Source organism: Asparagus officinalis, chromosome 7, assembly GCF_001876935.1.
Source record: "Asparagus officinalis chromosome 7, Aspof.V1, whole genome shotgun sequence".
NCBI lineage: Eukaryota > Viridiplantae > Streptophyta > Magnoliopsida > Asparagales > Asparagaceae > Asparagus > Asparagus officinalis.
The window spans coordinates 138,582,728-138,597,652 of record NC_033800.1 but is presented as its reverse complement, the minus strand read 5'-3'; the positions used below and the strand labels follow the sequence as shown (position 1 = coordinate 138,597,652).

At 40.2% G+C, this 14,925-nt stretch overlaps 1 long non-coding RNA gene across 1 annotated transcript; it reads left to right on the top strand.

Moving 5' to 3' along the window:
* LOC109850740 lies at positions 11,000-12,967 on the top strand. The gene is made up of 2 exons (XR_002249530.1): positions 11,000-11,578; positions 11,849-12,967. It is a non-coding gene; the product is annotated as an uncharacterized LOC109850740 (long non-coding RNA).

Here is a 14,925-nt window from a genome sequence, read left to right as displayed (position 1 = left end):
GAAGTCCGAGAAGATGCAAAACCAATTGAGCCTCACGAAGGAAGGGCAGCAGCGAAGCAATCCCTCACTGCTGAAGAAGCGGACCAAAATGAGAAGAGGGCTCGCCGACGACTGCCCGTTAGGACTCTGACTTCTAAAACTCGTTGAGGCGGAAAACTAATGCAAGACGCTATCAAGTCTGCCCCTCTCGCGATTGCAGATGATGAAGAGGAACAATTATCCACTCCATTAGCTTCTCCACAACAAGGGCTTGCATCGCTTGGCCCAGTTTCTGAAGAACCAGCTGTTCATGAATCCACTAACCCAAGCCCTGCAGCTCCTGGCACATTGGTGCTTTCCCTAACTGATCCTCTAGGTTCAGAGTTTTTAAGAGGACTTATTAAGAAGTTGGAGGGCGGGATAAAATAGCCAATTAACCTCGTTAGCATTGGGCGAGGTACTTTAGGATTTTAAGTCCTTCTTTACAAGTTGCTTGAACAACATCAAGTGTTCGGGCGATACTTAATGGATCGAGCGCTGCACTGAAAGGGTCACTCGCCTGGAGGTAGAGTTAAAGGCTCTAGAAGACTTGAAGCGTGTTGACTTGGAGTCTGAAGCAGAGCAAGCTTTTGCCATCATTCAGATCACAAACATACATCAACATGAGGCTCTTCACAGGGATTTATCCGAGAAAGAGGCATATATTGTGAGCTTGCAAGAGCAGTGTGACCGAGTACCAGCTAAACTGGCCGCCTCTGCTACTACTATTGCTCAATTAAGGGCTCAACTTGCTGAGGAGAAGGCGACTGTGCCAAGTCTTCACCTCAAGAGTGTAGAGATCATGCTTATGGCAAGGAGATGCAAGCTCTTAAGGAGATCCAGAAAGAAGCCACTACTGCTGCACCCGTGGAAGCGGAGCTTAGGAAGGAAGTTGCTGAACGTGTCCGAGCAGCCCATGAAAAGAAGCTTTCAGATGTTAAGTCCAGACTCGTATCTATTAAGCTGACTGCCCCTAATACTTAGCTTCATTTGCCCCTTTTTTATTAGTTTAGTGCTAATTTTTGTATCATTTTCATGACAAGTATTATTACTTTATAGCAACTCAACAATGTTGAATAAAAATGATATCATTTTTCCTTTAACTATTCCTTTTTTTTTTTGTGTTTTAACTTAGAACAATGAAAAGACTGAGAATGCCATAGGTGTAATGTTAACTTAGCATAAATCCAAAATTCTTTTTATTATCAAAATAATTCCATAAAATTTTAATCGTTAGAAGAGTAATGTCAACTTGATGATATACAAGCTGGGGAAGGTTTGAAAGATTTGTTACTCTCAACTCAATGAATTTTGAGTAACCAACCCCCAGTCTATGTGAGTTGGATTTCTCCTCTTAAACTTGGCTAGGGATTAGAAAAAAGGGTCTCATGATCTACGGATAGTATTTCTTGAGAAATTTTTTGTTGATTGGCATCATGAGCATATCACCTTTCTGATTGATAAGACGGTAAGCTCTGTTTGAATAGACTAATTTTATTACGAAGGATCCTTCCCACCTGGGATTGAATTTGCCTTTGGTCTTGTACGTCATCACATTAGGTCATCTGACGGCTAACACCAAATCACCCTTCTTGAAGATATTTTCCTTAACCTTCTTGTTGTAGGCTTTGGAAATTCGAGCTTGATACAGCACGATCCGTTGCTTAGCTTGAAGTCGTTTCTCATCCAACACTTCCAATTCTTGAAGTCGTAGTCGATGTTGCTCTTCATTCGTCATCCTAGTCGCAATGGCAACCCTAAGGGATGGGATCTAAATTTTTAATGGTAATACGGCTTCACAGTCATATACCAAAGAGAATGTGATGGTTTTTGTAGGGGTTCTCACTATTGTACGGTAAACCCATAGACATTCGCCCAGCTTTTCATCCTAGTCATGTCGACTTTTGGATACAAATTTCTTGAGATGTTTCACAATGGTTTTGTTGAAAGCTTCTGTGAGGCCATTAGCTGGTGGGTAGTACGTTGTTGATGCGATACTTTGGATTCTGAACTTGTCACAAAATCTTTGAAAACTATGACTAAAGAAGCGTGTTCCATTATTGTGGACTATTCGTCTCGGTATGCTAAAGAGGTAAATGACATGATGCTTGATGAACTTGATCACGCTTGAAGTCTTGACTTCCTTCAAAGGAATGGTTTCTACCCACTTGGAGAAATAATCGGTTACTACCAATATGAACCAATGTTCTTTAGAGGTCGGTGGGGAGATAGATCCAACAATGTCCATTCCTAACATCTCGATTGACCAAGATGAGGCTATTGGATGTAGATTTCCTGGTGCTTGATGAATGACGTCACCGTGAATCTGACATGCATGACATCGTTTAGCATAATTGATAGTGTCTGCAAACATTTTAGGCCAATAGTAACCAATTCTTCAGAGACGATCTCCTAATTTAACTCCTGGTTGGTGAGCTCCACACATTCCATCATGAGCTTCTTTAAGAGCCTTTGGCGCTTCTTTCCTAGAAAGGTAGTGAAACAAGACTCCATCATACGATTTTTGGTACAAGGTTTGAGAAACCCTATCATAATAGAATCAAAGGGCCTTCCATTTTATGACGGTCGCTTCCTTAGAATCATTAGGCAGTACCGTACAAGATATAGTCAATATATGGAAATCGCTAGTCCCTTGGTTCAAGGTCAATTGAAGTCACATAGACAATCTCCGTTGTTGTTTCATTTGAGGAATCTTCTAAAGGTAGCTTAGGGTGATACAATTCACGATCCATAACGAATATTGTTGTTTCAACCTTTGGCGGCAATGCCAATGAAGTTGCCAGCGAGGCTAGAGCGTCCGCGTATGCATTTTAGACTCGTGGGATGTATCCAATAAAGAAGCCTTCAAACTTCTGGGCTAGCTCTAGCACAGCGAAGTGATATGGGACTAAATCCTCATTACGTATTTCATATTCTCCTCGGACTTTATTCACGATGAGCTGAGAATCACCATAAGCCTCAAAATGTCAAATTTTGAGTTCTTCGGCCAACTACATCCCTAATAGAAAAGCGTTGTACTCTGTTACATTGTTGATGCATGGCTCAGTTAGAGAGAATCCTCTTGGGATTACATGACCACTTGGGGATACAAGTATCACCCCCACACCAGCGGTGATTTCTCCATTAGGGTTTGCTCTAGATGCACCGTCAAAGAACAACTTCCATACTTACATGACCCCTTGTGTTACACAAATTTTAGCAACTTCATCTAGTAAGTCTTTATATAATTTGGACGAATCAAATGCTGGATGATCAGCCAGGAAATGCGTTAGAGTTTAGCTTTTAACAGCCTTTTGAGGCATGAATTGTATAGAATATTGCGATAGGAGTATTGCCCATTTCGCTAGATGGCAATTCAGAGAAGAGGGTTTCTTCATGAGCACCCTCAAAGGATTCACCTTGGAGATGACATGAATTGATTATTTGATCAAGTAGTGTCGCATCTTCTGAATGGCGAATACTAAGGCGAGACACTCTTTTTCTATTGGATTGTACCCGTGTTCTGCTCTAATCATGATTCTGCTGAGGAAGTAGATTACCTGCTCATGTCCTTGGTCATTGTTCTGAGCTAACAAAGCTCCGAGAGAATGATTCATGGCTCTCACATATAACAAGAATGATTTTCCTGATATCGGGGCCACAAGGACAGGTGGTTGAGTGAGGTATCTCTTGATCTCCTTAAACGCCTTTTGACATTCTTCATCCCAAACGAATGAGACTTCTTTCTTCATTAATTTGGAGAAAGGCTGACAGTGTCCCAAGAGATTTGATATGAATCTTCGGATGTACGCTAATTTGCCCTGTAAGCCTCTGAGCTCTTTGATGTTTCTTGGAGGTCGCATCTCTTGGATGGCACAAAATTTTTCTGTGCAAGGGAAATTCCTTTAGATGTGACTATGAATCCCAGGAATTTACTGCTGGACACCCCTAGGAGTGATTTGGTTGGATTCATCTTCAGTTGATGCGTTCGCATTATGTCAACATCGTCTTCAGATCTGCAAGATGACCGTCATTCTTTTGGCTCTTCACCGCAATATCATCCACGTAACACTCCATCTTTTTATATAGATGTTCATGAAAAATTGTATTCATGGCACGTTGATAGGTTACACCAGCGTTCTTCAGTCTGAAGGGCATTACCGTATAACAGTATACCCCTAGTGGTGTTTTGAAAGCGGTATGCTTTTTGTCTTTAGGGTACATTTTTATCTGGTTATACCCTAAAAACCCATCCATAAAAGACATTCTCTCATACCCATAAGTATTGTCGATCATGACATTTGTGATGGGGAGTGGAAATTCGTCTTTCGGACATACGATGTTTAGGACACGAAAGTCGATGCAATTCGGACCTTGCCATTTTTCTTAGACACGGGAACGATGTTAGCCACCTAGTCAGGGTGTTGTTCCTTTCTGACAAGTCGATTAGCTTTTTGACTTCCGACTTAATCGCCTCCATGATCTCTAGATGGAACCGATGTTGTTATTGCTTAACGGGCTTCGCATCCGGATCAATATTAAGACGATGCATTGCTACTTTAGGATCAAGACCATGCATGTATTCATAATTCCAAGTAAAGACGTCTATATATTCTCTGATGAGAGATATGAGGTCTTCTTTCTCGGATGGACATAAACTCTCACTTATGAAGATTGTCTTAGAATTGATTTCATCTCCGACGTTGACTTGAATTACCTTATCTTCTGTGGGCATCTCACGCTGTTCGAAGTGCATGTCCCATAAAATGTTAAGGCGTTTGATCCAAGGGTTGTTGGTTGACTCAATCAACTTTTCATCATCCTCATCTGCATCTTCATTTGAATGATTAGCCGAAGTCATGTTCATAGACATGTTTTTAAAGAATATTCCGATGCTCACATCAGATTCCCATAATGATGTTCTAGATGAATGGTCTTGCCATAGACAATCATCGGCTTCATTTTCTAAAAGGGGAGAGGTTGAAACATAATCTAACCCTCTTCTAGTTTTATGCTAATAATCAGGAGGTTTTTCTTCCGGAGTGAAAGATCGGACTGGTGCTCATCTTCCTTTCTTGAAGTTTAAACCTTTCTGTTTATCGAAGTCATAACCCATTCTTCTCATCAAATGGATATAATTGGGTTCATAATAATGAAATTGTGGGATTTCTAGATCTTCATCTGAACTTTCCCGCTTGGGTAACTCAGAACTGACTTTACCGAAATTTATTGGCTTTTGGCCTTTCTTTTTAGATGGGACAATGAAGAAAGCTTTATGCACATCTTCCATCTCTTCGAATGTAGCAAAGGATGATTTGAGTAGCAAATCGAGTGATGCCTCAGCATACAATGTATGTCAGGGTTCTGTACCTGCATCTGTATCAGTCTCTGTCTTCTCACATTCAGTGGACATACCAGACAAGTAAGCCAAATTTAAATTTTTATTAATGTACCACTTGCCCTCACTCGATACATCATTATTATTGAGCTCATTCTGGCTTATTACATTTAGATCTAATTCCCACATACACTCTTCCTTAGGCTTGGGCTCGATGTCCGCTTTATTGCCACTGTCGGTGGCTTCCTTCGGCTGCTATAGCTCTTGGGAGTCCAGATAGAAGACTGAGTAAGTATGAAAATTTTTCACACCTCTGAAAGGTTACTTCTCTGTGATCAGGGTTTTGACTTGTCCCTCATCATCAACATATTTCATTACCTGATGAAGGGTAGACGGGACGATGCGATTCGCATGAACCCAGGGCCATCCTAATAATAGATTATAGGACGTGTCCGCATCTATAATATAACAAGTCACCTCTAACTTGAGATTTCCGATTTGACACCTGAGTTTGATCTTGCCTAAGGGTCAGGTGCTATTGGCGTTGAAGCCGAAGATCGTAGTCTGGGTAGAGCTCAACCGGTGCAGGGGAATCCCTAGGACTTGCATGACTTGGTATGACATGATGCTGAGTGCAGAACCCGGATCAACCTGGACACGACTGATCTCAAAAGATCCGATATACCCTATGTAGTACACTGGCCTTTCATGCTTATGTTTGATTTGTATGTCTTCTTGTGTGAATGATATGCATGACAGACTTCTCATAGATTGTAAGCATTGTGCACAGGAAGGCCCTCCAGTAACTTCTGGGACTACAAGAACTTGTATAATAAAGCTCTATGTATCTATTAAAGCTTCATTCAGAGCTTTTGTCTTCGACAGCCGCAAGAGCTCATACAAGATGATCCTGGCCAGAATATTGGCTAACTATGCCAGAACATTAAAACAGAAGGGAGAGTTTTATCCTCTAGCTTCTTGAAGAAGATTTTTGTTATACTGAAGCTCCTTCTGTTTCACTTTATCTGTAGGCTTCTTAGGATTAGAATCCCCTACCTCTTTAGCCTGTTCTTCTGCTCCTTGACCAACTTGATCATACTTTTTTAAGTTTTTCTTCCTTGATCTGGTGCCTACTCCAGGGTTTGCTTCTTGGTCGGCGGCAAGGATGATCCTCTCTTCTTATGAGTCAGTGAGGGGGACCAGATATGAATCATATTCATTCAGAGAGGGGCTAATCATATTGGATGTTCTAGCATTATTCCTCTTTTTCTTTGCTGACGTGCTTGTCCACTATTGATCTTCAAGCAAGTCGGGATGGACCCACATTACCTCTCCTTTTGTAGTAGTAAGGGGTACTAATCCTTTCTCTTTCTGATCATGAATGTTAGTATTATTCAAGTGTAGCTCTTCTTTAGGGATATGAATGACCCCATTAGGAGTCACAATGGGTGGAAAGTCTTCGAACTGGACCGATATCACATTGGTAAAAATGGTCTTCTGTTCGAGATTCAACTTGAGCACATCGGCGTTGACTAGGGCTTGCAGAATATCCTTAAAGATGTAACATTTCTTTGTTGGATGTCCCAGTATTCTATGATAGCGACAGTAGTTTGGATCGTCCACTTTTCCTGCCTCTTCCGGTCTCTTTACTTCAGGAAGCTTCAACTTATTGTTCTTCCGAAGTAGCTGGAATAGAGTGTCCACATGGTCCTCTTTAAAAGAGTACTACTTTGGTGCTCTTGATTGACTCAGTGCCTTATCCTACTTGGCAGGTAGCGCTCGAGTATTGGTATCAGTGGCCAGAGTATCCTTTGCCTTCAGTCGGGGAGCATTGCCTTGACTGCGTTGCCCTACCTGCTTCGGTTTACTTGTTTCTTCAGCTCTGACCCGGGCAACAAGTTCTTCTGCTTGATCTCCTTGGGAGACTAGCTGTTTCTAGGATTGACAATCCATAACCCCCATTTGAGCTAAGAGATGAGTTTGCAAATTGTACCGACAGGTTTCCACTAGCGTAGATTGTGTCATGCCCGACAGACATCACAAAGTCATGCTACGGAATCTCTCGACAAAGGCTTTGATAGATTCTCCTTTTCTTTGCTTAGTAGCAAGAAGAGTAGGGACAGAGACTTCGGTGTTGTCTTCAAAGAACCTGGCTAAGAACAGCCATTCTAGATCCACCCACTTCTGAATATATCCAGCCGGCAGTTTCATGAACCATTCAAAGACAACCCCCTTAAGGGTACCAATGAACAAACAAGTCAATATGGTATTATTTGATATTACATCTCCAGTCTGTGACTTGAAGTAGTAAATATGTTGGGTCGGTAACCCTGTGCCGTCAAAAGCTTGTAGAGTTGGGGCCTTAAATCTCGACAAAAAGGGAGCTACATCCCATTCAGCGGGATAAGGCCTCACAACTCCTTCTTGGAGCTCGCTCCTGTTGGCTATAGCATTAAGGTGGGCTTCTAATTCTTCTATTTTAGCTGATTAGGGATTCTGCTCATTTTCAGCTTCTTTTTCTTCTTCAGAGGAAGAGGCTATGTGATGAGCTTCTTGGTCAGAGGTCTCATTCACTTTTTATTTCCCCTTTGATATAGATGATCCTCCTTTTCGAGAGGATTCCTGCCAAGGTTGTGACACAATTTTCTGATAATTGGCCCTATCTGCAACGATCTGAGCCATTAAATCTCGAAGTTGATTGATTGTTTCATGTTGTGCTTGGAGCATGACTTGCTGCTCATCAAGCCTCTTTGAGAGATCTTCAGGATTTCCTACCATATAGACAGAGCTCTCATATTCTACAAAAGAACTTGAAGATTGAGATTCTGCAATGGTTGTGAGTTCATTATTAGAATCCACTCCTCTAACCAATCTTCGATAATTGACAGGAGGAATGGCTCCCGTCCGAGTTTGAGTGTGCCGGTATATTCCTTCGAACTCATCCTAAATTTTCCTAACGCTTGGAGAACGATCCATCTCTGATTCATTAGAGCTAGGGACTGACGACTTTCCTCTATCGATCATATTGATAGTGACTTTAGGATACTCAGCCTCTGAAGATTTCTTCTTGTAATGACGTCAACGCTTGCTTGGTCGAGCAACACTCGTCAATCAATCGAACACTGATCGCCTAGGCACATAAGCACAACATTGGCATTCTGAGAGGACCACAGAAATAAGTCGCTCATATTGACATGAATGAGTGGATTGTTACACCAGTCTTTCTCTCGATAAAAGCTCCCTTAAATTGGAGACCTGAGCAGAATCTCTCACTAATCGTGAGGTTGAAGCTGGAACCCCATGTTCATCAATAGATAAGATTGGTTCTTAGTGAACATAAATCTTAAGCCCATGTTGATCTTTTTGTACATGACGTACCATATCACGTTTTGAAGAAGGGATGCGAGAGTCGCGTTCAGTGTTTGGAATGCAAGAACTACATTTGAGAATGGAAACGCAAGTGTCAAATTTTGTTTGAGCAACACATGCCTAGGGTGTGCGTTTTGTTGGTGAAACACGCCTTTGGAGCTTGTATTCTAATTGAGTAACACGTCCCTCGGGGCTGCGTTCTGTTTGAATAACGTGCTTCTGAGAGCTGTGCTTTGGAGAATCAATGATTTCCCGAGGTCTGCGTTTTGTTTGAACAACGCACCACTGAGGGCGTTCAACTTGGCTTTCATGGAACTCATGCTTGGGCTCATGAACACGAGGCTCGCATTTTGTAGAAACGCCAAGCTCAGGGTCATGTTTTGGCTCACAAACATGAAGCTCACGTTGATCAAAAGATCGGCTTTCTCGGAGTTGTGCTCGTCGAATGGATCTTCTTCTTCATTGAGCGGTATTCTTCTTAGTCTATCTTATGACTTTTGAAGTAGCATCACCATCAGTACTGATCAAGTTTGCCACTGCAATAGGCCTTTTATGATCCGATACTCGTTGTGTTAGCACGGGCATATAATCGTCAACTTGACTGACGAGTTTGGTTGAAGCTGAGTCTACTCCTGCAGAGGAGAGGCTATTCGAGCAATCTATGCTAAAGGAAAGGCCTTCCTTTGGTAATTCAACTACAATTGGAGCTTTAGTCTCCTTAGAGACTTTGCGGACCTTGCGCATAGCCTTGGGACTAAAGGATTCGGAGGAAAGTGCCTCTTCGTACTTGGTTTGATCAAACTCTACAACAAGAGTTTCGATCGTAGTTCTAGTGAGGTTGACGTCAGATTGTACCACCACTTCTTCATCAGTGAATCTAGTCCCCAGCGGAGTCGTCATCTTTTGTTTGTGAAAAAATTGAAGAAGAAATGAGAATAAAATTCTGTATTAATCTCTCAACTGACTTAGGAAAAGAATAAATATAATCTCTCATAATAATCTCTCTCTAACTGACTTAGAAGAAGAAATTATAATTTCTCTTATCGGTTTCTCGATTTATAAAAGAGAGAAAGATCGACGGAGATCTTTCCCTTTGTTTAAAACTGGGATCTTTTTGGTGTCGATGGAAGCTTAATTCTTATATCCCGTTGATGATCCGAACGCTTTGCCTCATGGAACTTAGTTGATTCTTCTTGATGGGAAGAACTTGCAATGCAAGTTTAAAAACTCTCACGAGTTTAAGAACTCTGATTGAGTTTGAGAACTCGGTACGAGTTTAGAACTCTAAACGAGTTAAGGAACTCAGAATGAGTTTAGAACTCTATAAAAGACTTGATTTAATCCAACTAAAATTCAGTTTACAAGCCAAGAATGAAGAAAAGCTCCGGAAGATGCTCCAAGGTTTCTGTTGCCGATGTCTAGATCCAAAAATGCTCAAAGATCCCCTAAAAAAGATCTGAACCTAGTTGAGTTTTTTGCTATTTATAGGGGTTTTAGGGGTGTAACTAACCCCTAAAATCGCTCTTTAGTGGGGTTGTGATCCCTTCAAATCGTGAGAAATGGTTTTAGAACCGTTCAACTCGTGTTTGAATGAGTCAAACACAGAACTTGCGTTCTGTGCACAAACTTTGCGTTCTGGACCTGAGACACAGAGTTAGGTTCTACATTTGAGGTTGAAAAACACAATGGTGAGCCATGCATTTTGAGGCTGAAAAACATAGTGGTAAGCAATGTGTTTTGAGTCTGAAATGCAGAGATGAGCCATACGTTTTGAGTCTGGAACGTAAAGATGAGCCCTGCGTTTTGAGTCTGGAACGTAGAGATGAGCTTTGTGTTTTGGGTTTAAGAGACTGTTGATTTGTAGTCTCTCTAGTTAGAGAGTTGTAAAGATCATGATCTTCATCTCTGCTCCTTAGAATGTGAGAGTCGTCAGTTGTATCTCCTATTGATAATTGTGAAGGTCGTTGAATCAGAACTTCCATCAGTTGTTGTGAAGGTCTTTGAATTGTAACCTTCATTGATTGTCGTGAAAGTCTCCAAATTGTAGCTTTATGGAAGTCGTTGAATTATAACTTCCATTATTAGTGCTTGCTAAGAATCAACTAACTGTAATAATTTTTAGACAGCCTACAATAGTTAAAAAGGAAACTGTCCATCTCCCATGAAGACCCAAACCCGAAGTAGGTAGAGTTCAACTGTTTTAAAACACAAATCTTGCGTTTAAATATGATACCTACGAAAGTAGGCAAAGCGGTGGGTTCGTCAGAGGGACTAGCGGCTTTCTTACCCTTACCCTTATCGTCGGCAGTTTTTGGAAGCTATGAGTTCGAAGTTTTGAAGAAGACAAGTAGAAAATCAAAGATGATTTGTGTAGATAAAATGACTAGGGTTCAAAAGTCTAGAGAAGACAAAATGATTTTGTCGAAGGCAAAGCGGTGGGTTCGTCAGAGGGTGAGTTATCTTCGGATGCGAAAAAAATTTCGCACAGCAACAGTGCGAAACGATTGTAAGCCGTTGGATTTAACAAACGACAGATGAACAATGAACACATTCCGAAGATAACTCACCCTCTCTCATAACCCTCAACATATTCCCACTGTACTCCACAAACTCTCTGCCCCCAAATCCTCCTCCCTCTCCCTCTCTTCCTCGTCACCCTAAGCTTCACCGCCGACCATCTGCTGTTGGCGACCTCCTCCTCCGCCATTAAGCCCCGTCACCACCAACTCTGGATCCGACCCCGACCTCAACCCAACGACCACTCCGCCACGACACGAGACCCAAACTCCGGATCCAACCCCAACCCCAACTCCAGCGACCACTCCGCAACGACAAGAGAGAGTCTTGAATCAGGTGCGTTTTCATTTCTTGATTGATTTAGGGATTTTTTTGATGTGGGTTGTTGATGTTTTAGGGCTTTTTGATTTCTTGCTTGATTTAGGGCTTTTTATTGATTATTGTTGGCTTTTTGATAAATTTTGTATATATGGGGCAGAGATGGATGTTATTGAGTGAGCGACATGTTATGAACTGTTTTTTTTGGATATATGAGGGAGAGATGGATTATTGTTGGCTGATCTTAAAACATATGAAGATCCTTTTTTTTCTTCACTTTGTATTTAGTTTTTCCCTCTCTCTCGCCGGCGTCGAAGACCCCATCAAAGACCCCCACCCTAGGACCGTCGGAGACCCCCCCACCCCGTCGAAGACGATCCCTCCCCCTCTCTCGCCGATGCAGGTAATAATCCAACCCCTCTTTTTTTCTTTAAAATGCTGAAATTATCCATGGGTGTTGGATTTCGATTGTTATGTTGGGTGTTGGATTATTAAGCCAATATTTTTTATTTTAGTGACATGAATTTAGTTGTAGTTGGGTGTTGGGTGTTGAAATTATCCATGTGTGTTGAATTTAGCTGTAGTTGGGTGTTGGATTTTTTATTTCAATTGTATGAAGTCTATATACCTGACAATAACAGATTGCATATTACATTCATTTGCGGAACACATTGCATATTACATTCTTTTCTCCATTCCTATCTTAGCAACCATCTTCAGTGGAACGGCTTCTCTTGCATCAATCTTGTGGTCAGTTTGCTTGAATTTAGCTTGGGTGTTGGATTTCAATTGTTATGTTGGTCAGTTTGCTTGAATTTAGTTGTAGTTAGGTGTTAGTGACATGAATGCAGATTTGGTTGACAAATTTAGACCACAAATCAAATATACGTTTGCATTGTAGTTAGGTTCAAACTATTTCAATTTGCCCTACTGGTCATGACTAAATTTGGTTTCAAGATAAAGTTGTATATTTTGATACATGGAGTCATCTTCAAGCACTTGTCATGGATTGATGTGCCATTGTGGAAGGAGGGCTATACTCTCCAGATCTGGATCTAAGATGAACCCTGGTTGATTATTTTTGGGATGCGCTAATTGGAAAGTGCGTAATTGTGGATTCTTCAAATGGGTGTCTGGTGAAGAGGAGTTTGAAGGTTCAAAGGCAGGGCTTGTTCAGACGAAGCAGTCGAGCGTGATCCCGCAAGTTTCAAGTGCCGTGTCAATTGGAGAAGTTCGGGAAAAGAGAAAGATTGAAATTGATATTATGGAATTGTTGAAGCTTGTTGTATTTGTTCTTTTATTGGGTATTTTTCTTGGATTTGTATTTGGTATTTTTATTGGATTTGTGCTAAGTAGGGTGTAAGACTGTATTATTGGATGAGTAAGATTTGTATTTGATATGATAAATTTGGTCTTTTATTTTTTGCTTCTGTGACACCAACCAAATTAATCACTTTTATTTTTCTGAAGGGTTGATCATGACTAAATTTTCATGTTTTACAACCAGCCATTGACTTGATCCAAGTTATCATGATCTGAATACTTCCACCATGTTCAACCTCAATCTAAATCATGCCTACATTAATTCATTTCTTTGCAGCATACAATGAATTAACCATTTTTCCTTGACCAGGTGCACAACAATAGGCATGTATTGCGTAGAACCAGAGACATGAGAATTGACATAAACTAAAAATCAAATATGAGGCACTAAAAAAGTTCAAATGTTCCTTGGCTATCGGTGTTTTCTTTTTGTGATGTTGGCTATTAGCTGACTTTACTTCGAGGAATTTGCATCTGTTAAGTATGAAAATAACTCCAAACAAAATATGACCATGAGAATAACTCCAAACAAAATATGACCATGAGATCCAACACTGGCAACAGGAAGCACAAGAATAACTTAGTGACATGAAAGTTAAGTACTTCACAAATATATTCTGTACAACTTAGTATCAGGCTCAAAGGTTTCAAAGCAAACTGAACAAACTTTGAATGTTTCAAAGCAAACAGAACAAACTTCTTTCCGCCAACCTTGATCAAACTTCACGCAATAGTGAGAACTTCATCTGTATTGAAAAACATTAAAAAACTAAGTGCTTCATCACATTAAAAAATCACATTATATTAAAAAATGGCAATGTACAAGTTATTCTGTATGTATTAACCATTACCTTCCTCAAATGAATCTTCTAAATCATCATTGGCTTCATTAATATTATCTTATTCCATTGAATCACTAAAAAAAGTGATGATAGCAAAACATATTGAAAGATCATTGCACCAACATAAAAAAGTTTAGAAAAATAATAGCATTACTATTAATCTCATAAATGATACACTACATTGACAACTTTAGAGGGCAATTTCTGCTATCGTGATTTTGTCCTCGCTTTCCACACAATTTGCATTTCCTAGGCTTGTATTTGTGGATCTCTCTCGAAGGCTTTAACCTCTTCCCTTTAGGCCTTCCTTTTGTTCTTGCTTGACTTGGTTCATGAACTATATCTTGAGAACACTCTGCATTCATATAATGTCCTTCCACATCTTGTCCAATTTTTTCATCATTGATGAGTTTCAAACGTTGCACCTTATTAATAGCATCCATCATCATTTCACGCATTAATTCATATGCATCATTAGAAGATAGCCCCTCTTCGACCATTTCATTAGCTAAGCGATTTAGTTCACTAAAACGAGAAGCAAAATTAATTGTAGCATTATCTCCAATAATATTACTATCTCTAAGAACAACCTTTTTTTTTGACATTTCGGCACCATCTTCTTAGAATATATTGCTCCGGTAACTCACTATGATTGGTAATTTTAAGATATGCCAAGATATGTTGGCATGGAATGCCCTTGAATTCAAACATGAGATACGAACAACAGACCATTTTAGTTGTTTTGCAATATATAATATGTCTCAATCTTTCATCCTGACCACAAAAATTTAAAATGAAAGTACTTTCTCTTTCATTTTCTTTTACCAGCTCAATGTTATACATTAAGCTAGGTTGAAGCTCGTCTTGAAAAATATAAAAGATTTTTTTCATGTAGATTTGAGCCATTTGTTTTTCCATTGACCACAAAGTCTTCAATTTTGGCTTTGTCTCCACTGTGCAATGATCTTCTTTAAGCTCCCCCTCTCTTTGTCTCGCCAAGAACCTTTGAAAGATGATCACAAAATCATGAAATGAGTTTTTCCTTGATACATGCATTTTTAGCAATGCATTCATCCCTTCACTTCATTGACTGCTAGACATACCGGCCCAAAAGTGTTGTTTATGGTAAACCGAAGCCCATTTTTCACGAATTTCATAGATATCCTTTAGCCAATCATGCGTTTTTAATCCATTTTTCTT